General features: G+C 42.4%; 1 pseudogene; it reads left to right on the top strand.

The window, feature by feature from the left end:
* Positions 1-23,475: 23,475 nt before the first annotated feature.
* LOC139006122 (E3 ubiquitin-protein ligase RING2 pseudogene) lies at positions 23,476-24,463 on the top strand (annotated as a pseudogene).
* The last annotated feature ends 2,260 nt before the right edge of the window (positions 24,464-26,723 follow it).

The following is a 26,723-nucleotide window of genomic DNA, read 5'->3' as shown; positions in this document are numbered from 1 at the left end:
GGCTTAGGGGTAGGGTTAGGATTATGGCTTTGCCCAGAATAGTTTTAGGGTTAGGGTTAGGCTTGGGTTTAGGGGTAGTGTTAGGTTTAGGGTTAGGATTAGGGTTAGGGTTATGGTTTTGCCCAGGAAAGTGTTTGGGTTCGGGTTAGGGTGAGGGTTAGGGTTAGGGTTATGGCTTTGCCCAGGATAGTCTTAGGGTTAGGCTTAGGGTTAGGCTTAGGGTTAGGGTTAGGGTTAGGGTTAGGGTTATAGCTTTGACCAGGATAGTGTTAGGGTTAGGGTTAGGCTTAGGGTTATGGTTAGGGTTATGGCTTTGCCCAGAATAGTGTTAGGGTTAGGGTTAGGCTTGGGCTTAGGGGTAGTGTTAGGGTCAGTGTTAGGGTTAGGGTTATGGTTTTGCCCAGGATAGTGTTAGGGTTCGGGTTAGGGTTCGGGTTAGGGTTAGGGTTAGGTTTCGGGTTAGGTTTAGGGTTAGGGTTAGGTTTAGGGTTAATTTTGTGCCTCTGCAAAGGATAGTGTTAGGGTTAGGGTTAGGCTTTGGCTTAGGGGTAGTGTTAGGGCTAGGCTTAGGGTTAGGGTTAGGCTTAGGGTTAGGGTTAGGGTTAGGGTTAGGGTTATGGCTCTGCCGAGGATAGTGGTAGGGGTAGCCGTAGGTTTAGGGTTTAGGTTAGGGTTATGGCTCTGCCCAGGATAGTGTTAGGGTTAGGGTTAGGGTTAGGGTTAGGGTTAGGGATAGGTTTAGGGTTAAGGTTAGTGTTAGGGTTAGGGTTAGCGTTAGGTTTAGTATAATGGCTCTGCCCAGGATAGTGTTAGGGTTAGGGTTAGGGTTAGGGTTAGCGTTAGGGTTATGGCTTTGCCCATAATAGTGTTAGGGTTAGGGTTACGCTTAGGCTTAGGGGTAGGGTTAGGGTTAGGGTTAGGGTTAGGGTTATGGCTTTGCCCAGAAAAGTGTTAGGGTTAGGGTTAGGCTTGGGTTTAGGAGAAAAGTTAGGGTTAGGGTTAGGGTTAGGGTAGGGTTAGGGTTATGGTTTTGCCCACGATAGTGTTAGGATTAGGGTTAGGCTTAGGTGTAGTGTTAGGGTTAGTGTTAGGGTTAGGGTTAGGGTTAGCGTTATGGCTTTGACCAGGATAGTGTTAGGGGTTAGGATTAGGATTATGGCTCTGCCCAGGATAGTGTTAGTGTTAGGGTTAGGGTTAGGGTTAGGGTTCGGTTTGTGGCTCTGCCCAGGATAATATTAGGGTTAGGGTTAGGGTTAGGGTTAGGTTTAGGTTTAGGGTTAGGGTTATGGCTTTGCCCAGGATAGTCTTAGGGTTAGGGTTAGGCTTAGGCTTAGGGTTAGGGTTAGGGTTAGGGTTAGGGTTAGGGTTAGGGTTATGGTTTTGCCCAGGATAGTGTTATGGTTTGGGTTAGGGTTAGGGTTAGGGTTAGGGTTAGGGTTAGGTTTAGGGTTAGGGTTAGGGTTATGGCTCTGCCCAGGGTAGTGTTAGTGTTAGGGTTAGGTTTAGGGTTAGGGTTAGGGTTAGGGTTAGGGTTAGAGTTAGGGTTAGGTTTAGGGTTAGGTTTAAGGTTATCGTTAGGGTTAGGGTTTTGGCTCTGCCAAGGATTGTGTTATGGTTAGGGATTATGGTTATAGTTAAGGTTAGGTTTTTTTTTGGGTTAGTGTTATCGCTCTATCCATAGTTGTGTTATGGTTGGGGTTATGCTTAGGGTTATGTTTAGGGTTAGGTTTAGGTTTATTGCTCTCCCTGTGATAGTTTTAGGGTTAGGGTTATTATTTGGTTAGGGTTAGGGTTATGGTTAGGGTTAGTATAATGTCTCTTCCTAGGACAGGGTTTGGGTCAGGGTTAGGTTTTTGGGTTATGGGTATGTTTATGGCTCTGCCCAGGATAGTGTTAGGGTTATGGTTATGTTTTAGGGTATGAATATGACTCTGCCCATTCTTGTTTATGATTAACTCGAATGATTGCTCATTTGGCATTTTAGCAATTTGAAAGGCTAAGGAGCTAGCTAAATGTTTTTTGTTTTTCTTTTAATATAGTGTTTATTTTACAGAGTATGGAAGAGGGAGAGGGAGATGGAAACATCAATGATGAGAGAGAATCATTGACCAGCTGCCTCCTGTACCACCCCTCCTGAGGATTGAGTTTGCAACCCAAGCATGTGTCCTGATCAGAAGTCGAACTCTAACCTGGTTCATAAGTTGACACTCAATCACAGACACCATGGCCAGGCTCTAGCCTAATATTTTACTTAAATTAGAACTGCTTTATTCTACCTGTGAACATTGCATCAGATGATCTGGTTCTTGCCTTGTTCAATAGACATCACTGCTCTCTCTCTCTGCCTGCAAGGAGTAATAGCCAAAACCTGCCGTCTTTCCTTTTCTCGGCCCTAAAAGCATGAGTATTACTATTTTTTAGAAAAAAGTTTTTTATCTGCAAGGAAACCAAAATCAGTGAAATATTGTTTGTAGGTTAAAAAATAAAATCACAAAAATGGTTTTAAAATTTCAGTTGAGTCAACACAGTAGAATTGTGAACGTTCCTTGATAATTCTGGATCTTACCTCTTGATTGATTTAGGCATTTTTGTCCTCTTGACTAGCATTCAAAATCTAATGGGAATCAAGCTAGTGCCATTTGCTATTTAGAAATTAGTTCCCCTACTTCCCTGTAAGTTTTGTGACAGATGGGTAGAAAATGTAAGTTTTGAATCACAGCCTGACAATGTTCCCAGTTTTAAGGTGCATCTTGAAAGATTAGGAATCAATAAAGTCACTAAAGGACTAAATAGTAAATATTTTTTTTTATATATAGATATTGCAGGCCCTAAGGCAGTGATGGCGAACCTTTTGAGCTCGGTGTGTCAGCATTTTGAAAAACCCTAACTTAACTCTGGTGCCATGTCACATATAGAAATTTTTTGATATTTGCAACCATAGTAAAACAAAGATTTATATTTTTGATATTTATTTTGTATATTTAAATGCCATTTAATAAAGAAAAATCAACCAAAAAAATGAGATCGCGTGTCACCTCTGACACACTTGTCATAGGTTCGCCATCACTGCCCTAAGGTCTCTGTCAAAACTTCTTCACTGCCATCCTAGCACAATGCTAAATAAATGGGTATAGCTATGTTTCACTAAACTCCAAAAACAGGCCATAGTTTGTCTGATAACCTGATTAAAAACCATTGACTGGGTTCAAAAATCTCACTGTACATGTATTGACACTTAGGACAGATTCACCTGTGCCCTAGTTCCCTTCTCTGTAAAATAGGAATAATAGTATTCACATATCCCTAACTACTTTTTCCCCCATTGATTTTTTAGACAGAGAAAGGGAGGCAGGAGCGGGGAAGGGGAGAGAGAAACATCGATGTGAGAGAGACACATAGATTGGTTACCTGCCACTTGCATCCCAACTGGGGCCAGGGATTGAACCTCAACTGAGCTATGTGCCCTTGACAGGGATTTGAACCCTGGACTCTTCGGTCCATGGGCCAAGGCTCTCACCACTGAGCCAAACCAGCCAGGGCCCTAACTGCTTATTAAGCTCGCTGTGTATCACTACTAAAACAATTCAACTGTATCACCCATGGGTTGGTTGGGAGGCTTGAGGAATATGTATACACTAGAGGCCTGGTGCATGAAAATTCATGCACTGGGCAGGGGTTCCTCAGCTTGATCTGCACCCTCTCACAGGCCAGGAGTCCTCAGGGGAGGTCCTACGGGGAATAGGCCTAAGCTGCAGTCTGGCCTCCCTCTGTGGGAGGTGAACGGACTGGCCTATCAGGAGACGGCACCACCCCCATCACCCTGCTGCTGCCACGCAGCCTCCCTATGCAGGAGACGACCAGACGAGCTGATCAGGGGATGGTGCCTCACCACCCCCCCCACCCCCCCACCCCCGCCATCACCCCTCCGCACCACTGGTCACTGTCCTCCCTCCCTCCCCCTCCCATCACCATTCCCTCCCTCTGCCCTCTGGCATGTGCCTTGGCTGGCCTGGCATCGCCTGCTCGCCAGCCCCACCCCCCACAGACTGGTTGTTCCGCTGTTCAGTTGATTTGCATATTACACTTTCATTATATACAAATAACCTAGAGAAACACCTAAGAGTGTCTGACAGTACAGGTCTGCTGTTACGAGTACACATGTTTGAAGAGGGTTAAAGTAGATAGCATGTGTTTTCACAATTAGTTAATTTGTCATATTTATTCCATGGAAAATGCAGGACTTATGAACCATCAGGAATCCAGTCAAGAATTTTATGGTCATGTAACAAGAACTACAATGGCTTTAGTGAAAGTGCTGAGAAAAGCACATGGTTTGCCGTTGGGGAACACATAATCACGTAGCAAGGAAAAGTCCAGGGTGCAGAGTATGGTAGGAAGAAATCAGGGAAATAAGATTCATTAAATAGTAACCCGAAAGTAACCCGAAACACATGAACATTATTTTGAATGAAATCTCCCAAACTTAATATGAATCACTCATTACCACTGCCTTTCATAGTTATTTCCTGATTTAATCTCTAATATATTATTAGTGAAATGGCCAAGAGGGGACTTAGAACAAGGGGAGGGGGGCCTGGAAGATCATGAGATTAGTCCAGAGTCAAATTTGGGCATATGGATAGATATTTTTCCATGAGTGCTAATTAAAAGTACAGGTAGATGAGTGATAAAAAAATTCTGAAGTAGAAAACCAAAAGAATTCTTAAAGAAAATTGACATTTAAAGCCAATAATGGGGCTCTTAGGACCAGGGGGTAACAGGAGGGAACACTGCTATTAAGTCACAATGAAGTTGACAGTGAAGAAGAAACGTGCCAAGTCACGTGTAGCCCGTTTAGAAGCTTGGCCCCAACCCCTAAAGGCAGCTACCCTCTTGTTCACCTGGAAACCTCCTAGTGGGGCAGGTAGCCTTTGTGGATGTTTGTCCCGGCTGCACGGGCTGCTGCTTAGCCACTTAAATTCTGGCTCCCATATTTCCTCACACACATCTCCTCTTGGCCTCAGCTGACACCTCTCATGTAGTTTTAAACATTTAGCCATCGCAATAAAGCCCCCTTTGGGCAGAAGATAAGGAAAGAATAGAGGGTTATGACCTTGTTGCATTTTGATTTAAAAAAGATTTCAAGTTTATTAAAGCGTCAGAAAAGATAGTTCTATTTTTCAGAAAAATAAGTTCCATCCATGTTTTTAGGCTCTTGAGTTGGGTCTCATGGAAAAAGTTACTACTGGAAATGGCCACTAAGCTCATATGGTAGCTGGTGTTTCAGGAAGAAAGTAAAGTTACAAAATAGAACACAAATGTAGAGACATTATAATGGGTTGAAGTAATAAGTAATTGTTTCTCTAGAGAACTGTGACTAGCCTGGATAGTGAAGGATTCTGAGGTTGTATTTGAAAACACTAATTTTTTAAAAAAAATATTTTATTGGTTTTTTACAGAGAGAAAGGGAGAGGGATAGAGAGTTAGAAACATCGATGAGAGAGAAACATCGATCAGCTGCCTCCTGCACACCCCCCACTGGGGATGTGCCCGCAACCAAGGTATATGCCCTTGACCGGAATCGAACCTGGGACCCTTCAGTCCCAGGCCGATGCTCTATCCACTGAGCCAAACTGGTTAGGGCAACACTAATTTCTGATTCACAATAGGGATCGCTTTTCTCCCCTCCTGCAAAAGAAACCTCCAGGTCTCTGTCACCAGAGATACTGAGCCAGAGGCTCTGTGCTGGCCTTCAGGGACCCCCTCACCCCAAAGTGAAGTGCTTCCCTAGACTGCCCAATGCCAATGCAATGAGCATCTCCAGCAAGTCACCCAAGGCCTGCGACGCCGGAGGGATGCCAGCAGCGCCTGTTCCCTCCTGGCATTTGACGCCAATCGCCATCCCTTACAGCCCAACTCACTTCCCACCTGATGAGATCCTGGACCCACAGGCTTTCTGCTGTTTTGAAAACTGTTGCCTCAACTCACAGGTAAGGGACTGCTTTTCTTTGTCTCTGCTTCTGCTGTATTGTGCTAGGAGAGTTTGCTTCACACCTGGACCTATTTTGGCCTTTATCTGAGCTATTGAGGGTGGATTACATTATTTCTAAGCAGTGACTTTTGCATGTTCCAAAGGCTTCCTCTGACTGGTATGTGGTAGAGAGTACTGGTGACAGCTCAATGAAATAATTTAACCAGAGTGCTGGGGAGGGGGATTGGCGGGGGGAGGGGGGACATGGGTAGTAGGTGTTACTGTGGCAGCTCATCCAGGCCTTGGGGACCAGCCCCAATCACTCAAGCATTCCAAAACCCACCAAGATTGAGAACCTACTGATAACCTGAGCTTCCTGTTTCCAAACTCATCTGAACATTTTGCTGGAAATATTTTAATTATTTATGAAAAGACTGTGACATATTTTCCCAAGTCAGATGGCAGAGGTAAGCAGATAAGGAAGGAATGCTCTCTTCCTTTAGTTTCCATAAGCTACAAAATAGGAGGGCATTTTGAGGAGAGGCCCAATTTCTGGAGAGTTTTAATTTTTAATTCACTTACTTTTTACACCTGTACCTGGTTCAAAGTTCAAAATTTATCAAACTCAGTGAAAAAATTACCAAACTCTTTCCACACCTGTCCCACAGCCACCTTCAGTTCCCCTTGTGAAAGAAAAATTTACAGACTGCGTCCCAACAGAAGCTTTTTGCCAGATGTAATTCATAACCCCTTTCTGGAAGGAAGTTAGCGTTCCTGATGAAATACCTGCACATCTTTCTGGTAGATATGAGTCAGGTTAAAAACGGCTGAGAAACTACCTATCTACCTCGTTAACCCGGCCTGGATTCTTTAGCCAGGATTTTGGGTTATTCTTAAAAAAAAAAAAAAAAATTGATTTCAGAGAGGAAGGGAGAGGGAGAGGGAGAGGGAGAGGGAGAGGGAGAGGGATAGAAACATCAATGATGAGAGAGAATTATTGACCGGCTGCCTCCTGCACGCCCCCTACTGGGGACCCAGTCTGCAACCCCGGGCATGTGCCCTGACTGGGAATTGAACCATGACCTCTTGGTTCATAAGTCGTTGCTCAACCACTGAGCCACACTGGCTAGGCGGTTATTCTTTTTTTTTTTAAAAAAAAAAACAACAACAAAAAACTAAGTCAATGATTACTTACTGTAATTTTACTTTCTGCCTCTAAATGCCTCTTCTATGAAATACATCGTTGAAATTGGCCTGCTTAAGGCCTATATATTTACAGTACATTGATAATAAGATTCCAAAATAACTAAATTGTCTGAAAAGGATTTTTTAAAACATTCTTTCCAGAGGAAAGATTACCTACTCTTATGTATTCTTCCAGGATTATAAATATTTAAATGACTTTTTGGAATAAAAATTACTTCATTTTGGCTAGGAATTAATTCTCAATATTCAACTTCTGTTAAAGAAAGAGATTGAACATCTTTTGCCCTTTAAATGACAATATGTAAATTGATACGCTCAGTACTGGTTACCATCAAAATGTTAAAACTAGGTCATTACATTGGGTTAGAATCTCGTTTCATCTTAAACTAAGTGGCACCAGGCTAAATATCCTTTTATTACTTAGTCACCCTAAAAAATTCCACTCTTGTAATTTCCAATTTACAACAAAGTATGTGTTTTCATATAATAATTATATTTACTAGCATTTATTTTGTATTATTTTTTTAAAATCAACGTTCTGGTTTTAGTATTTATTTTTGTGATTGCCTACTGGTATTTTATTTGTGGTAATGATTTGAAATTCCTTTTAAAACACTTTTTTTTAAAAAGCCAGTGAAGTGATTTTTAAAAATACAATGTAAACAGGCACCATTGCTTTGGGGGTGGGGGGGCGCGGTGGCAAAAATCATGCAGATGGTACTCATGATTGAAATACTTTCCTTGGCCCAGGTTTGCAATGCCATCATATAGCTTCAAGGAGTTTTGTTTGACCTCGTTACAAGAAATACAATGCAATGAATGCTCTGTCTGGTTAGCTGAACAAAGTCAACACTTGGAGGCATGGACACTGTACAGGTTTCTGGGGATTTTAACTTTTTTACTTTAAAATAATTTCCAATTTACAAGAAAGTATAAAAACAGTAGCAAGAACTCCCCAAATCCTTTACTCAGAGTCATCACCTTGAATATATTGCGATGCTTACTATATCTTCTAAATCACTCAAGAGTGACAAAGATTCTCTCCTTGACCAAGTTCTGATGAGGATCCCCTGAGCTTTTTTTCACTTTGAATTTCAGGTTTCCAAGTTTGTCTCTGCATTTCCAGTTTTAGCAAGAATCTTGCTAAGTAGTTTAGCTACCCTGGGTATCTGATTGGACTCCTCATCCCCCACCGTCTCCCAGGTGATGATGTCTGATCACCCTGGCCTGCCTTCAGCAAGAGTCCCCCTCACTCCTGATGTTACCTTTAGTCATTTCCCATGCAGACTCCTTGGCTAGAAATTCCCACTTGTCCTTCTCTCTCCCTCCCTGCAAAGCCCCAAAATGGCATTCCCCTACTTATCACAACAGTCCCTTAAATAGAGTCTGCCTTACCTGCTCCTTTAGCAAGTGTTGTGAACAATTATTTCTTTAACAAGTTGCAGGATATCTCCTAAGAATAGAGACATTTCCTTATATATCTACAGTATAATCGCTGTTGGGAAATTTAGCATTCATTATTACATTATCATGTCCATATTGAAACTTAACCAGTCGTGCTGGTTATTTCCTTATTGTCTCAGCTCCGAGCTCACCTTTCTCTGCTCTGCTCTGCGACTGGGGCTGGGAATTGTTAGGTACAGTTTTAGGACTTTCTTGCCAGTTGGCTTCTGTGTGGATCCCGCCTATGGGAGGCCCTGGTGGGAGATATGAAGGGGAGAGAAGGGACATCTTTGTTTCTGGCTCCTGGTAGCAGAAGAAAGTTACACCTTTAAACTCCAGCGTCTTTAGGTCTCACCCGAGGACATTTTTTCCATTGATTTTTTTAGAGAAAGAGAAACATCAATGTGAGAGAGAGACATCAATTGGTTGCCTTCCGCATGTGTCTGACCAGGCCGAGAATCGAACCTCCAACCTTGGTACCTGCCCTTGACTGGGAATCGAACCCGAGACCATTTGGTGCAAGGGCCAACACTCTAACCTTTGAGCATGCTGCCCAGGACTTAAATATTCCATTTTTAACTCTTTCAGCCTTCCAACATCTATACAACCTTTTTTTCTTTCTCTGTGTCCTATTTTATTTATTGAATTTTTAAAATTGTGGTAAATACACATTACATAAGTTACCATCTTGCCCTGTCAGTGTGGCTCAGTAGTTGAGCGTCGACCCATGCACAAAGAGGTCATCAGCTCTATTCCGAGTCAGGACACCTGCCAGGGTTTCGGGCTCAATCCCCAGCAGGGGCCGTGCAAGAGGCAGCCAATCCATGTTGATGTTTCTCTCTCATCAGTGTTTCTTTCCCCCTCTCCCTTCCTATCTCTCTAAAATCAATTTTTTTAAAACTTACCATCTTGTCCTAGCCGGTTTGGCTCAGTGGATAGAGTGTTAGGTCTGTGGACTGAAAAGTCCCAGGTTCAATTCCAGTCAAGGACACATGCCCAGGTTGCAAACTCAATCCTCAGTAGGGGGCGTGCAGGAGGCAGCTGATCAATGGTTCTCTCTCATCATTGTTTCTATCTCCTTTTCCCCTCTCACTTCTGCTCTGAAATCAATAAAAATATATTTTTTAAGAAACTTACCATCTTAACCGTAAGGCCACAGTTTGGTAGTGTGAAGGACATTCACATTGTTGTGCAGCAACATCTAAGCCTGGGGCACTTGGGTTAGAGCTGCCTTCCACACGAGAGTTTTCAACTCCATCTTCAGGGCCTATGTGGAGAAGGTGCTCGATAAGTTGACTGAGTGGAAGGAAGAGTGGAAAACCGAAGGCTGAATTAAAAAAAATAAGTAAGTGCATGTTTTTTCATATGGAGAGAAGCATGTATTAGAAAAAGCATAGACTTTGAAGTCAGACCCACCTGGGTTTGAACTGCACATGTACTCTTCATTAAGTGTGTGCATTGGAAAACGTACTTGGCATTGTGGTTTTTGTACCTCGGTGGGAAATGGGAAATGCCTACTTTGCAAGGTTGCTCAGAATTCAGTGGGGTCAGGAATGTGAAGGCTGGGAAACAATGGGTGCACAGCCGGAGTGGCTCTTTCCCAGAGACAGCTTACTCCTTATGGAACCACGGTGAGTCTGCTTACAATACTGTTTACAAATAGTTCAAAAGACCTGAGAGTTGACATTCAACAATGTCTAGTAAATTACTTTATTGTTACTAATGTATGCTGTGGATATCTTAAAGTCTAAGAACATTAGACAGCTGAAAAAGGTTTTGCTCTTTTACCTTAAAATGTATGCGAAATGTCATTTTAATTATACATTTTAAAGATTCATCACCCCTGAGCTTTGCTAATCTTATATAATAAAAGGCTAATATGCAAATAGACCAAACAGCAGAACAACCAGAACAAGCAAACAACTGAACAACCAGTTGCTATGACATGTGCTGACCACCAGTGGGCGTGTGAGGAAACACGGCAGGCATTGGCTTATGATGGGATGGTGAAGCAGGTGAGTGGGGGTGCCAGATCAAGGCAGGGCGCCAGTTGCTGTCATTGGTGCTAGCCTCTGGAAGTTACTGAAAATTCTTTGCTTCCATGCACTGCAGTCTAGCCTGGTGCTTGCACCTGCTGCCAGCACCAGCCCCTCTTTCACCTGCAGCTGGCATCAGAGCTGCCACTCGCACCCGCTGCCGGTGCCTGGCGCCAGTCCCGATCACTCAGCGCCATCAGCAGGTGCAAGTGGCGGCTGCCGTCCCTGATCGCCCCTGAGGGCTTCTCCACCTCCCCCTGCTCCTGAGGGTTGATCGGGGCAGCAGCCACTGCTCACACCCATTGGCAGCGCCAGCCCCGCTCACACTCACTTCTGGCGTGGGCCCCAATCACTCCATGCCATCAGCAGGTGCGAGTGGTGCTGGCGCCATCAGCATGTGGGAGCAAAGGTGGCAGGATCAGGGCTGCCGGCAGACAGGGAGCTGGGGGCAGCAGCAGGAGGGGTCAGGCAGGGGCGTGGAGGATGGGCCGACACCCGCCCCTGTGCCTACTGCAGCCTCGTGGCCCACAGTTCCTTTCAAGGTGCACAAATTCGTGCACTGGGCTCCTAGTAGGAGTAATAGCCACCCCACAAAAAGAGTATGTGAAAGATAATATTACCATTTTTTACTGATTGAGTCTACCAGACATTTGCATTATGAGCACCTTGTGTAAGGTTTTTATGCTTATTTGGGGTGGTATTTTTGGTTATTTAAAATGTTGTCTCTTGCCCTGACCGGTTTGGCTCAGTGGATAGAGCATCGGCCTGCGGACTGAGGGGTCCCGGGTTCGATTCCGGTCATGGGCATGTACCTTGGTTGTGGGCACATCCCCAGTAGGGGGTGTGCAGGAGGCAGCTGATCGATGTTTCTCTCTCATCGATGTTTCTAACTCTCTATCTCTCTCCCTTCCTCTCTGTAAAAAATCAATAAAATAGATATTTTTTTAAAAAAATGTTATCTCTGGAGAAAAGTGTGAGAACCTTGAGGGGGCAGCAGAGGAACATCACAGCTTAAAAAGTTAAAAGGACAGTGGCTGAACATCATTTGGGGGACTTACCTATACTGAAAGTGTTTCTAAAGAATATACCAATTATTTAGAAATACCTCAACACTGAGGCCTTCTCTATGGTCGCCAGGTGTATAATGTGGCTGCCATTCCCTAGTGCTTATCAGGATTATACTTTCATCCTCCTGTGGTCAACTCTCAAGCATAAATAGGCAAGAAATGCAGGTTATAATGAATAATTAGAGCCCTTGGGGTAAAAAGATAGAAAATGATTCCCAAGTGGAATGATTCTTTCCTGGGTTAATTATTAATGTGTTTGCATTTTCTTTACTTACATGTCTCCATTGTTGGGACAAATAATCTAATTAACAGCATAAATTTAGTAAGTAAGGCTTGAGGCCTGAGCTATTGTTTATGTAGAATTACTTTGAAAATTTTTCACTTTGAAGGATTTTCTTAAAAACCCATTCTTTCTATACAAAGCAAAGGAAACCATCAACAAAACGAAAAGACAACCTACTGAATGGAAGAAGATATTCACCAATGATACATTTAATAAGAGGTAATATCCAAAATGTGTAAGGAACTCATAAAACTCAACACACACAAAAATAAACAATCCAATTTAAAAATGGGCAGAGGACCTTTATAGATATTTCTCCAAAGAGGACATACAGATGGCCAATAGACATATGAAAAGATGCTCAATGTCACTAATCAAAAATACATACAAGTGTTGGCAAAAATGTGGAGAAAAGGAAACCTTCGTGTACTCTTGGTGGGAATGCAGCCACTGTGGAAAACAGTATGGAGGTTCCTCAAAAAATTAAAAATGGCCCTGCCTGGTTTGGCTCAGTGAATAGAGCATCAGCCTGCAGACTGAAGGGTCCCGGGTTTGACTCTGGTCAAGGGCACATGCCTGGGTTTCGGGCTTGATCCCTGATGGGGGGTATACAGGAGGCAGCCCATCGATGATTTTCTCTCATCATTGCTGTTTCTATCTCTCTCTCCCTCTCCCTTTCTCTCTCAAATCAATAAAAATCTATTTTTTTAAAAATTAAAAATGGGACTGCCTTATGACCCAACACTTCCACTTTATGGGTATATATATATATGAAGAAACCCAAACCACTAATATGAAAGAATATATGTACCCCTATGTTCATTGCAGCGTTATTTACAATAGGCAAGCTATGGATGCAACCCAGGTGCCCATCAATAAACGAGTGGATAAAGAAGATGTGGAACATATATATGATGGAATATTATATGATGGAAAATGACAGCCATAAAATAAAAAGGATTGAAATTTACCATTGGGATAGCACAAATGGACCTAGAGAGTATTATGTTAAGTGAAGTAAGTCAGTCAGAGAAAGACATATACCATATGATTTCACTTATATGCGGAATCTAAAGAACAAAATAAATAAAGTTGAAACAGACTTATAGATGCAGAGAATAGACTGATGGTTGCCAGAGGGCTTAGGGGACTGGGTGAAAAGGGTGGAGGGATTAAGAAGTACAAATTGATGGTTACAAATTAGCCACAGGGATGTAAAGTGCAGCATAGGGAATATAGTGAATAATATTGTAATAACTATGTATGGTGCCAGGTTATGGGGGGAGGGGAAACACTTTGCAAGGTATTTTATTTTCCAATCTTTATGCTGTACACCTGAAACTAATACAAAATAATATTGAATGTAAATTATAATTGAAAAAATAAAAATATTCTAAAAATATTTTCTGTACATCCAGTATCTAATAATTATTTGACCTTCAATAAATGTGGGAAAGAATTCATTGCTATTTTATATCTAGCATTATTTTTAAGGCAATGTTTAGATCCCAAGTAAGCAAATGACTAAGAATGTGGAGAAACCATGAGAGTTTTGTGATCAAAATAAGAACATAGTAAGAATAAGAGAATAAGTGAGGATAAATATTAGAAAATATGAAAAACAACTTGTTACCCTAAAATACAGGTTAAGCTATCTCTATGTACTTACATTTCTGAAAGGAAATATGTGTACCATATGGTGAATACTTCTTACAGTGTTATAAAGTTGGCATATGCCTGTGAAGAAAATGACAGCCTTTATATATGATACAAAGACATGATTTGGGCAAAACACTGGATTTTTTTTTATATATATATTTTATTGATTTTTTACAGAGAGGAAAGGAGAGAGATAGAGAGTTAGAAACATCAATGAGAGAGAAACATCGATCAGCTGCCTCCTGCACATCTCCCACTGGGGATGTGCCCGCAACCCAGGTACATGCCCCCGACCGGAATCGAACCTGGGACCTTTCAGTCCGCAGGCCGACGCTCTATCCACTGAGCCAAACCGGTTTTGGCAAAACACTGGATTTTTAAATGGTCTTAATCCTCCCACACTAAGCAGTCAACATGAACACTCAATTTCTTTTTTCTTTTTTTTTTTCTATTTATCCACATGTATTTTTTTTTTTTTTTTTTGCTTAAAGTATTACAAAGGGTATTACATATGTGTCCTTTTTTCTCTTCCCCGCCCTTGACAATCCCCTGGCCCCCCCTATCCCCCAGTGTCTTATGTCCATTGGTTATGCTTATATGCATGCATACAAGTCCTTCGGTTGATCTCTTACCACCCTCCCTCCTGCCCCCCAACCCTCCCTGGCCTTCCCACTGCAGTTTGACAATCAGTTTGAGGCAGCTCTGCCTCTGTATTTATTATTGTTCATAAGTTTATAATGGTCTTTATTATCCATGAATGGAACACTCAATTTCTTAATGTCTGTGTATGATCAGGGCTTGTGTGTACTACAGTATAATATGGCTAATGATGTTGAACATGTTGTCATGTGCTATTTGCCATGTGTATCTCCTGCTTGGTGAAATATTTGGTTATATCTTTGACCTATTTTACAACTGGATTGTTGCTAATCTGTTTGGGGGTTTTTGCTATCAAGTTTGGAAAGTTCTTTATACATTACTAGATGAACAGTGCATGAAATTCATGCACTTCAGGGGGTGGGAGTCCCTCAGCCCAGCCTGCACCCTCTTGCAGTCCGGGAGCCCTCAGGGGATGTCCAACTGATGGCTTAGGCCCGCTCTCTGTGAGAAGCGGGACTAAGCCGGCAGTCTAACATCCTTAGCGCTGCCGCAGAGGTGGGAGAGGCTCCCACCACTGCCTCTGCTCTCGCCAGCCATGAGCCTGGCTTCTGGCTGAGCAGTGCCCCCCCGTGAGAGCGCACTGACCACCAGGGGGCAGCTCCTCTGTTGAGCATCTGCCCCCTGCTGGTCAGTGCGCATCATAGCAACTGGTCATTCCGCCATTCAGTCAATTTGCATATTAGCCTTTTATTATATAGGATAGGTATAAGATCTTTGTCAGATAAATGATTTGCTAATATTGTTCCCAGTCAGTAGCTTATCTTTTCATCCTAATAGGAGTATCTTCTGCAGCACAAAATAGGACAGGATCTGTATGCTGAAAATCACAACATGTTGATGAAATAAATCAGATAATATCTAAATAAATAGAGAGATATACTGCACTTATGGATTGGAAGACTCAATATAGTGAAATGTCAATTTTCTCCAAATTGGTATATAGAGCCAACACAGGTCCTATCAAAATCTCAGCAGGTTTTTTTTTTTTTGTAGATATAGACAATCTGATTCAAAAATGTACAATCTAATTCTAAAATGTTGGGTTCCTATCACTTGCAGTGGAATTGCAAACTAGAATAGCCAAAACAATTTTGACAAAGAAGATTTAAGTGGAAGGAAATACTCTGCCTGATGTTAAGACTTATTATCTAGCTATAGCAATCAAGACAGTTGGTATTGGAAGAGGAACAGACACATAGATTAATGGAAGAAAAAAGAGAGCCCAGAAATAGATCAGTGCAAAAAATCATTCAAAAATGGATATGAATTTAAATGCAAAAAGTAAAACTATAACCCTTGTAGAAGAAAACATAGGAAAAACTCTTTAGGATTAGGGCAAGGCAAAGAGTTCTTAGACATGACATCAAAAGCATAAACCATAGAAAAAATTATAATAAGTTGGATGTCATCAAAATATTTGTGTCCTTCTCCTTTTGAGGAGCCATTCTTTCTCGAACCTCACTCTCTAGATAAGGGAGCTGCCATTTTCTTAAATGATCCCAGCCCTGGCCAACTGCATTACCTAGTCATCTGGTCATGAGAATTGGTGGAGCATGAACACATGATGCAAGCCGGCCAATCAGAATACCCGTGGGCTTTTTCTACCTGTGCCCTGGAGGAAGCCAGTCCCCTTTTTTCTTTAAATATGGGATGAAGAGTAGGAGCCCAAGAGGCTTCATGAGACAGCAGGTGTGCAATGGAAAAACATGCAAAGAAACTATGCAAAGGAGAGAAGTCACTGATCAGTCTTACATGTTCTTACTTCGAGGTGCTAGCCCTGGCTGATCCCATCCCTTCCCCAGAGCCCCACCGGGAATATCCCACACACCTGTAACCCATGCACAGTACCCTGTTTGGGAATCTCTGCCATAGCCAGCAAGTCCCCCTTCCTTCTATAGCAGTTTGGGTTGGATGCCTATCGCTTTCAATGAAAGGAATTCTGACTACTTCAGTTTGTGGACTCAGGACTATTTGATTCGAAAGGCTGTGTTTTTTATACCATGAGACACACTGCCTCCAGCACAGGGTGCCCTCAGCTTGAAGTATCCTAGAGAAACTTTTTCCTTGTCTTGGAAATTCACTCTTTTGGGGAGGATCATCATCTACACGTCTAACTTCGTTTCCACTACCTTTTCAACTACAATGGATGCTCCTGTCGGTAAAGACTAGAGATTTAGCTAACTATTGCTGATTATCTACATATGCCAGCAAGTATGCTTTCTCATGTTTTTTCATATAATGCTCAAGTATTTCATGATGTCATAATTTCTGTATTTCCCAATGAGGACACTGAGGAAATTAAGGCATTGGCCCAAGGCCAAAGGTAATTTTCATCCCACTGATACTCCTGTGTTCCCTGTCAGCACTGCCCTTGAGGAGCTCCAAGTGCCTTTTATTTTTTTAATGGAAAAAAAACTATTGGAACTTTCATGTTACTGGTGGTAATGCAAAATGGTTCTACCACTGTGGAAAAACAGTTTGCTGGTTCCTCAAAAATTAAATGTAGACCCAGTCTTCAGAACTGTGAAAAATAAATTTTTGTTGTTTATAAACAAAAAATAAAACATAAAATTACTATATGACCCAGAAATTCCACTCCTGGGTATGTACCCAAAAGAATTGAAAGCAAGGTACTCAAACAAATACAAGTATATGGATGGTCATAGAAACATCCCAACTGTCCCTCAATAGATGAATGGATAAACCAATTTGGTGTATCTATACAATGGAATATTATTCAGCCATGATAAGGAATGAAGTATTGATACATGCTACACGATCCTGAGAAAGAACAAAGTAGGTGGGATCTCAATGTCAGATATCAAGCTATATTACAAAGCCACTGTTCTCAAAACTGCCTGGTACTGGCACAAGAACAGACATATAGATCAATGGAATAGAATAGAGAGTCCAGAAATTAGCCCGAACCAATATGCTCAATTAATATTTGACAAAGGAGGCAAGAACATACAATGGAGTCAAGATAGTCTCTTCAATAAATGGTGTTGGGAAAATTGGACAGATATATGCAAGAAAATGAAACTAGACCACCAACTTACACCATACACAAGAATAAACTCAAAATGGATAAAGGACTTAAATGTACGACGGGAAACCATAAAAATTCTAGAAGAATCCAAAGGCAATAAAATCTCAGACATATGCCGAAGCAATTTCTTCACTGATACAGCTCCTAGGGCAGTTGAAACTAAAGAGAAAATGAACAAATGGGACTACATCAAAATAAAAAGCTTCTGCACAGCAAAAGAAACCATCAACAAAACAACAAGAAAACCCACTGCGTGGGAAAACATATTTGCCAACGTCATATCTGATAAGGGCCTAATCTCCAAAATTTATAGGGAACTCATACAACTTAACAAAAAGAAGATAAACAATCCAATCAGAAAATGGGCAAAGAATCTAAATAGACACCTTTCAAAAGAGGACATTCAGAAAGCCAAGAGACATATGAAAACATGCTCAAAGTCACTAATCATCTGAGAGATGCCAATCAAAACAACAATGAAGTACCATCTCACACCTGTCAGACTGGCTATCATCAACAAATCAACAAGCGACAAGTGCTGGAGAGGATGTGGAGAAAAAGGAACACTTGTGCACTGCTGGTGGGAATGCAGACTGGTGCAGCCACTATGGAAGACAGTATGGATTTTCCTCAAAAAACTAAAAATGGAACTCCCATTTGACCCTGTGATCCCACTTCTAGGAATATATCCCAAAAAACCAGAAACACCAATCAGAAAGAATATGTGCACCCATATGTTCATAGCAGCACAATTCACCATAGCTAAGATCTGGAAACAGCCTAAGTGCCCATCAGTAGATGAATGGATTAGAAAACTGTGGTACATCTACACGATGGAATACTATGCTGCTGTAAAAAAGAAGGAACTCTTACCATTTGCAACAGCATGGATGGAACTGGAGAGCATTCTGCTAAGTGAAATAAGCCAGTCAATGAAGGAAAAATACCACATGATCTCACTCATTCATGGATAATAAAGACCATTACAAACTTTTGAACAATAATAGATACAGAGGCAGAGCTGCCTCAAACTGATTGTCAAACTGCAGTGGGAAGGCCAGGGAGGGTTGGGGGGCAGGAGGGAGGGGGGTAAGAGATCAACCAAAGGACTTGTATGCATGCATATAAGCATAACCAATGGACATAAGACACTGGGGGGTAAGGGGGGCCAGGGGATGTTCCAGGGCGGGGGGGCAGGGGGGAAAGGACACATATGTAATACCCTTTGTAATACTTTTAGCAATAAAAAAAAGATACATGCTACAATATGGATGAACCTCAAAAACATGTTAAGAACTCAGGCACAAAAGCTTACATGTTGTATGATTCCATTTATAGGAAATATCTAGAATAGGTAAATCCATAGAGACAGAATGCAGAATGATAGTTTCCAGGGGTTGCAGGGAGAGGAAGAATATCCAGAGTTTTATTTTCAAATGATGGAAATATTTGGGAAATAGGTAAAGGTATGGTTGCATAGCACTGTCAATGCACTAAATACCACCACATTTTCTCTTTAATTTTATGTTATGTGAACTTCACCGGAATAAAAATTTTAAAATTCTCACGAACACATACATATCATCGTACTGAAATGTATGACATGGATAAAGTCATTGTGTACTGTGATGGTTAATTGTATGTATCTACTTGACTGGGCTAAGGGATGCCCAGAGAGCTAGTAAAACATTACTTCTGGGTGTTTCTGTGAGGGTGTTTCTGGAAAAGATTAGCATTTGAATCCATAAGCTGCATGAGAAAGATTGCCCTCAGTCATTAGGGTGGGCATCATCTAATTTCCTGAGGGCCTGAATAGAACAAAAAAACAAAGGAAGACAAATTTGCTTCCTGCTTGAGCTGGGACATCCATCTTCTCCTTCCCGGAGACATTGGTGCTCCTGGTTCTGAGCCTTAGGACTCAGATTGAATTCCACCACCAGCTTTCCTGGTTCTCCAGTTCACAGATGGTAGATTGTGGCCCCAGCCTCCATAATCCTGTGTTTTTCTCGTGTGTGTGTGTGTGTGTGTGTGTGTGTCCTGATATACACACATATAAACTATTGATTGTTTCCCTAGAGAACCATTTTAGCTTGGCTTCTCTTCTTTTCTCTCTCCTCCCTGTATCTTCATATCATGTCTTCCCCAGAGAAACTCATGTTAACACTGTGTTTCCCTACAAATATATGTCATTTATACATAGACATATTCGAGGGTTTTTAGTTGTCTTATAAAATGGGATCATACTATACAGGCCTTCTAGATCTTGCTTTTTTTTTTCACCAGAAATTCCTACTGAAATAAATCCAAGTAATGGTATAACTCTAATTTATTTATTTTTAATGACTCTGTTTTGGTCTTCTAGCAAAAACTGAAAGAAGACCCTAGTTCAGTCTACAATGTTTGCTATATATTATTTTGTTCTCCCTTCTCATTTCCTTAAAAGTCCTCTAATTCTGTCCTTTATCTACTGATAATCCCAGACCAATGAGTCAGGTACTTTGAAATTGTCTTTCCAATTGTGCTGATGGACATAACCATACTATTTCACCCAGGCCATCTTGGGACCAGTGACGTGCATTTTTAAGAAGGCCAAGGTCGAGGAGCAGTTTGTAACTGTTAGGAGCAAAGTTAACTTGTCCACATTGGTACTGAGCCCAAAGCCTAGGCCTCGTTACTACCATGCGTGAACCATGGAGACAGCCAGTGATGAAGATAATTAGCTGTGTAGACAGACTCTCTTCCCATGAGTCCTTAATGACCAGAACAATCTTTTGAAGCAAATAAACAAGCTCAGATTGTTTTTCTGCATTAAAATGGAATCGTTTTTCTCAGCTTCCTCCAAAATAAGATTTCTTAAAATATATTTTTTTAAAAATATATTTTATTGATTTTTTACAGAGAGGAAGGGAGAGAGATAGAGAGTCAGAAACATCGATGAGAGAGAAACATAGATGAGCCGCCTCCTGCACATCTCCTACTGGGGATGTGCCCGCAACCCAGGTACATGCCCTTGACCGGAATCGAACCTGGGACCTTTGAGTCCACAGGCCGACGCTCTATCCACTGAGCCAAACCGGTTTCAGCTTAAAATATTTTTTTTTATTGATTGCAGAGAGGAAGGGAGAGGGAGAACGATATAGAAACATCAATGATGCAAGAGAATCATTGATTAGCTGCCTTCTGCATGCTCCACACTGGGGATCAAGCCCACAACTGGGCATGTGCCCTGACCTGGAATAGAACCATGACCTCCTGGTTCATAAAATCAACACTTGACCACTGCGCCACACCGGCCAGGCCAACATAAGACTTAATAATAAGAGTTAGTAGTTCCAGAGGTTAATTGCACAGGTGAAAAAAGGGAAGAAATAATCCCTTATTTTGTTCATCCAACTTGCTGACATCTGAAGCAATTTTCAATTGTTGTTTGTAGGCAAGGGAGAAGGCACTTAAATTTATGGAGCATATCCAGCATAGCAGGTTGCCAATGCAATGTTCTTCCCAATGTTCTTCATCCCAGGAAAGTGCCAGGCATTGTTATTGCTCCGCAGAATGAATGAGTGGTCTTCACTAATGAAGATTGAACCATGGGCTGGGTAAGTCTGTAATCCTTGAGGGTGAGATAAAAATGAGAGATGGTGTAGGCTGAGCCTTGCAAAGTCAAAGTGGCCTCAGATAGTCCCATTTGCCTCTCCTAATAGATGCAAAACATGATCTTGCTGTTTATCAAAGGAAGGAAAGCAAGTACAATTTTATAGCAGGGACGTTCCAGATTTGGTGGCACTTGAAAGTTATACAATTCAAGTGGGGCTCTCGAAGAAAAAGAATACACAAATATATTACTTTTGCACCTTTTACAAAAATTGATGGCCATAGCTAGGGGCCTCAGAAGGAGCTTACACTAATAAGAGAACCTGAAGCTTATACTCCATTTGCTCCAGTAAGTCCACCCCCGCTTTTGAGGACCTACTATGTGCTAGAAATTTTCACATGTGTTCTCTCATGTAACCCTCCCAACAATTACATGAGGTTGGTCTTCTTACATCCATGCTTTCAGCATAGTAAGAAAAGTGACCACTTTTTTTTATTGTTTCTATCTTTTTGTATTATTTGCATTTTCTATATATTACATATTTTCTTATCATAAACAACAGTGAAAAATATGAGAAAGAAAGAAATATAACCACAGGTTTGTGTAAGTTTTAATGCCATTTTACTATCATGAGACTGAAAGCCTGGCGCACAGTAGGTCCTCAGTAGTATTTGTCATCTATTTAAACAGATCAATCCTGCTTAGAAGGCTACATTCTTTACGTACCTACGTTGTCTGTAAAGGGCTTAATGCCAGGCTAAGGGAAAGGAAAGACCACCTTATCGATGACGAGTCTATATCAAGCAAAGGCTACGATTCCTGAAAAATCAGGATGGCTCTTTGCTCCCAAATTATCAACATCCTCTCCTCCCTATTATCATCTCTGCAAAAATAAGCTGTGTCCTTATGCCTGTTGAGATTTGATATTTTGTTAATAAGAGGTAACATTATTTTATCTCACGATTGGAATTAAGGTTTTACCATTCCTCTGGGGTTTTAACATGAATCCCTCCCTCTTACTGCAGCTGATTCTTGAGAACCATTTGTGGAGAAGGTGGTGTTCTGAGGGTGCAGTAGGCTCTCAGAGAACTGACTTCTGGGCAAAAGTAGGGACCACCTCCACCAGAATCAGTAAAATCGGATGGTGCCATGCCGAGGAAAGATGCAATAAGTTCCGGGGAGGGGAGTCCCTATGTGCACCACAGGGACTGGGCTTGTTTTTCCTAGTTCTTGATGGCAAGGCTCAAGCCAGTGGGTGAAAGCTGTACAAGCCCAGGTGGGATCTATCCAAGGAAAAGGTTACCAGTAAACAGAACGGATCCACAGAGGAACAGGTACAGTGGGGCCTTAACTTACGAGTGTCCCGACTAACGAGTTTTTTGAGATACCAGCTGTCTCTAGGCCAATTTTTTGCATTGAGTTGACAGAGTAATTTGAGTTAACAAGCTCCTTAACGAGCCTTAACGAGCTCGGTCTCAGAACGAATTAAACTCGTAAGTCAAGGCCCCACTGTACTGTATGGAGAACTGAGCTTTGCATTACCATTAATGTTCAACCTAAGGCTGACGAAGTGATATCGTAGGGGCTTGAAGAAGGCATTCACATTTTAAGGCTCTCAGTTCTTAAGAATTAATGATTAATTCTGTGGAGCTGAGAATTTGGGCTAGCTAGAAGAGTATTTACACACTACATTCTTCATTCTGCAAAATATTTTGGTTGTCCTGTCACATAACCCATATGTTCTTACCAATACAAAGATCATCATTTTTCTCCTAGAAACTTTTACATTTGTCATGGGGAGGGCTTTATTTAGGGTAGCCTAGAAAATAAGACACTTCATTTTCTTTCTTTTTTAAAAAAATATATTTTTTATTGATTTCAGAGAGAGGAAGGGAGCGGGAAAGAGATAGAAACATCAATGCTGAAGAGAGAATCATTGATCAGTTGACTCCTGCATATACCCCCACTGGGGATCGAGCCCACATCCCAGGCATGTGCCCTGACCAGAATCGAACTGTGACCTCCTGGTTTATAGGTCGATACTCAGCCACTGAGTCATGCAGGCCGGGCTACACTTCATTTTCAATTTGTGAATACAAGAGGGAGTTGAGAGAAGCTATCTGCTTGAATGCATTTTGTTTGTATAGTTTCACTCCTACACAGAAGACTATAGTTTTGTAGATAACCAAAGATAAATTAGAAAATCTAGGTAAGAGGGAGGCTGCTGGGGTGGGGCCGGGTGGCCAGAACAGGGCTGCAGCTGGGGGACCTCCAGGCCAGTACCTGGCCGAGGTCATGCACCCAGCAGGTCCCTGTCCCACGGTTCCACTCCCTCCTCACTCTGCTTACTCCTTCCTCCTCCCTGCTCCCCCACGGTCTGTCATGAATATTGAGCATCCCCTGTTGTATTTCCTGAGCTCCATTGCCAAAGATGGGAAGGTGGGGGTGCTTGTATCTGAGTCTGGTTCCAGCCCTGCCAGCCGAGTCCTCGGCTGGGGCGGGAGCCACAATGTCTCAGGCTGTGCAGAAGAATGGAACTAAACCATTAAGCAAAACATGGGAACTCAGTTTATATGAATTACAAGGAACACCTCAGGAAGCAATAACGGATGGCTTGGAAATTGTGGCTTCACCTGGAAGTTTACGCAGTGAATTAATGTGCCCAGCTTGTTGGGGTATGTTGAAGAACACCATGACTACAAAGGAGTGTTTGCGCCGTTTCTGCCAGACTGCGTTATCACTGCTCTCAGCAGTGGCAATAAAGAATGTCCTACCTGTCGGAAAAAGCGAGTTTCCAAAAGATCACTAAGGCCCCAACTTCGATGCATCATCACCAAAATGTTTCCAGGATGAGTGTGAAGCTCCTCAAGAGAGAGTATGAACCAGGAGAAACAAGCACAACAGAGAGCAAATGCTGGATCACAGCATCGAGGAAGGACTGAAGTGCAGGCCATGAACAGATGACAGGGGGCCAGGAAGCGACAGATTGAAGACAGTGGTGGGGCCGAACACAATGGCGGCAGTTCCCACTGTAGCAATGCATCCACACACAGCCAGCAGGAAGCAGGACCTAGTAACAAATGGACCCAAACACCAGATTCTGGGCTTGAGCTTGATAACAATGCAACAGTGGCAACTGATCCAGTAACGGATGGTGCTGGGGAAACTGAGTTAGTATTTAGGCCTCATCCCACACTTAGGGGAAAAGATGACAGTACACAGACAAGGCACATAGAGACTTCAGGTAATGCCACTGTTGATCATTTTCCAAGTATCTGGCTGTGAGGTTAGCTTTAGAACTTCAAAGTAAAGAAGAACAAAGCCAGGTGAATCTTGATATAGCCAGTGAGAAGCACCGCACCATCTATGCAGCAAGAGCCGGTGGGCAGTTCCCTGTATTAAATGGCCCCTTTTCTTTGGAATTGGTCAGTGAGAAATGCTGGAAAGTGAACAAACCCATGGAACTTTTTATCTACCCACAAAAGAGCTTTTACTAAATCCATTTCAGAGAATGAACTGTTTTTATAGCCTTTTTTTATTGTTAGAAATGTATCATTACTTTTGTGGACAGAATCTTGGATATGTTGGTCAGTTTTCTCACTGAGCCAGACTTGTTTACACTATTAGAATCTTCTCCCCTTAATTTAAGATTTCCTTTTTGGAAGGGATTACAGTTATTCAGAACTTTTTCTTTCCTTTTAAAAAATATATCTAAGTTGTATGTCTTTGATCCAGGAATTTTCCATAGTTCTATATTCTTAAGGTTTCGTTGGTCATCTTTTCCCCTCTCCTCAATAGTTTAGGGCTTACAAAGTGTTAAATATCTATTTTGACTTTATTTTCTTGGAATCTTATTAGGGGCCCAGTGCACAAATTTGTGCACCTTGAAAGGAACTACGGGCCGCAAGGCTGCAGTGGGCACAGGGCTGGGTCTCGCCCATCCTCCACGCCCCTGCCTGGCACCTCCCGCCACAGCCCCCAGTCCCCTGTCTGCTGGCAGCCCTGCTCCCGCCACCTCTGTTCCCACATGCTGATGGGATTGGCTCCACTTACACCTGCTGACGGCACGGAGCGATTGGGGCCAGTGCCAGCAGTGGGTGCGAGTGGAGCTGGCGCCGTTAGCAGGTGTGAGTGGCGGCTGCTGCCCCAGTTGCCCCTCAGGAGCAGGGGGAGGTGGAGAAGCCTCAGGGGTTATCGGGGCCAGCAGCTGCCGCTCACACCAGCTGACAGCGCCAAGCAATCGGGACCGGCACTGGGCACCAGCAGCAGATGTGAGCGGCAGCTCCAGCACCGGCTGCGGTTGAGAACGGAGCTGGCACTGGCAGTGGGTGCAAGCGACGGCTGACAGCCCCAATCGCCTCTCAGGAGCAGGGGGAGATGGAGAAGCCCTGAGGGGCAATCAGGGCCGGTGGCTGCTGCTCACACCCGCTGACTGCCCCAAGCGATCGGGGCCAGCGCCGGGCGTCAGCAGTGGGTGCAAGTGGGGCCGGCACTGGCAGCAGGTGTGGGCGCTGGTAGCAGGTGTGAGTGCCCAGCAGGACCACAGCGTGTGGAAGCAAAGAATTTTCAGTAACCACCAGAGGCTCACCCCGATGACAGCGACCCCGATGACCTTGGTCTGGCGCCCCCACTTACCTGCTCCACCATCCCACTGTGCCGATGCCCACATATTCCGTGCTCTGTGCTTGCTGCCGACGCCCACCATGTTCCATGTGTAACCCCTGGTGGTCAGCACACGTCATAGCGACTGGTTGTTTGGTTGTTTGGTTGTTCTGCCGTTCAGTCTATTTGCATATTAGGGTTTTATATATATAGACGGGCGTTTCTAGATAAGCTATAGTATTCTCATAAAGACCAAGGCTCACATTTACTATGCTTAAAAATAAATTCTCATAGAATTACTCTTTTCATGGTATTTTCTTCCATAATATCTCAATTTTTTTTTTTTTAAAAAAAGGTTCTTTAAGGACTTACTGTCCATTGTCATGCAATGTTATTTTTTTCCCCCTCTAATTTTGGAATTTCTGATTTTGGGAAAGAGAATCACACAAAATCTCAAGTTCTAGGAGAACTTGGTTCACTTACAGATTTTACTGAAGAAAGCAATATCATATTGGTGAGAGGGAGACCTGTTTCTTAAAACTTTTAAAGCAGCATTCTCAGAGTAACGCATCAAACACAGATGGGTACAGATCAATGTATTGTATAAAAGTGAGCACCCATGAACCCACCTTTCTGTTGAACTCCCTCGAAGCCCCTTCATGGAGACCTTCCTTCCTCCTCCTCGGTGGTGCTCACTGTCTGGACTTCTCACGCTGCCGTTTTCTTTTGCCTGTTTGTCTTTATGCAAATGGAATAATGGCATACAGATGCTTTGTGCTTTCCCTCCTTCACTTCACTTTATGTTTGTGAAATCCATCCATGTTGTTGCATGTGAGAGTAATTCATTATTTTTATTGTCATATAGTAGTCTATTGAATGAATGTGCCAAAATGTGTTTATCTCTTCAACTGTTAATGAACATTTAGGTTCTTTATTAAGAACAATGCAGCATTATTCATAGTAGCTAGGAGGTGGAAATAACCCAGGTGTCCATCAGGGAATGAATGGATAAACAAAATATGGTTTATACATACAATGGAATATTATTCATTTTTTACAAGGAAGGAAATTACAACACCTGCTACAACATGGATAAACATTGAAAACATTATGCTAAGTGAAAAAACCAGTCACAAAAGAATAAATACTGTATGA

The sequence above is a fragment of the Myotis yumanensis genome, unplaced genomic scaffold (genome assembly GCF_028538775.1).
Source record: "Myotis yumanensis isolate MYYU_CA2020_CCGP unplaced genomic scaffold, mMyoYum1.0.hap1 SCAF_3, whole genome shotgun sequence".
Lineage (NCBI taxonomy): Eukaryota > Metazoa > Chordata > Mammalia > Chiroptera > Vespertilionidae > Myotis > Myotis yumanensis.
The sequence above is the reverse complement of the archived record's forward strand: the minus strand, read 5'-3'. Positions and strand labels throughout refer to the sequence as shown.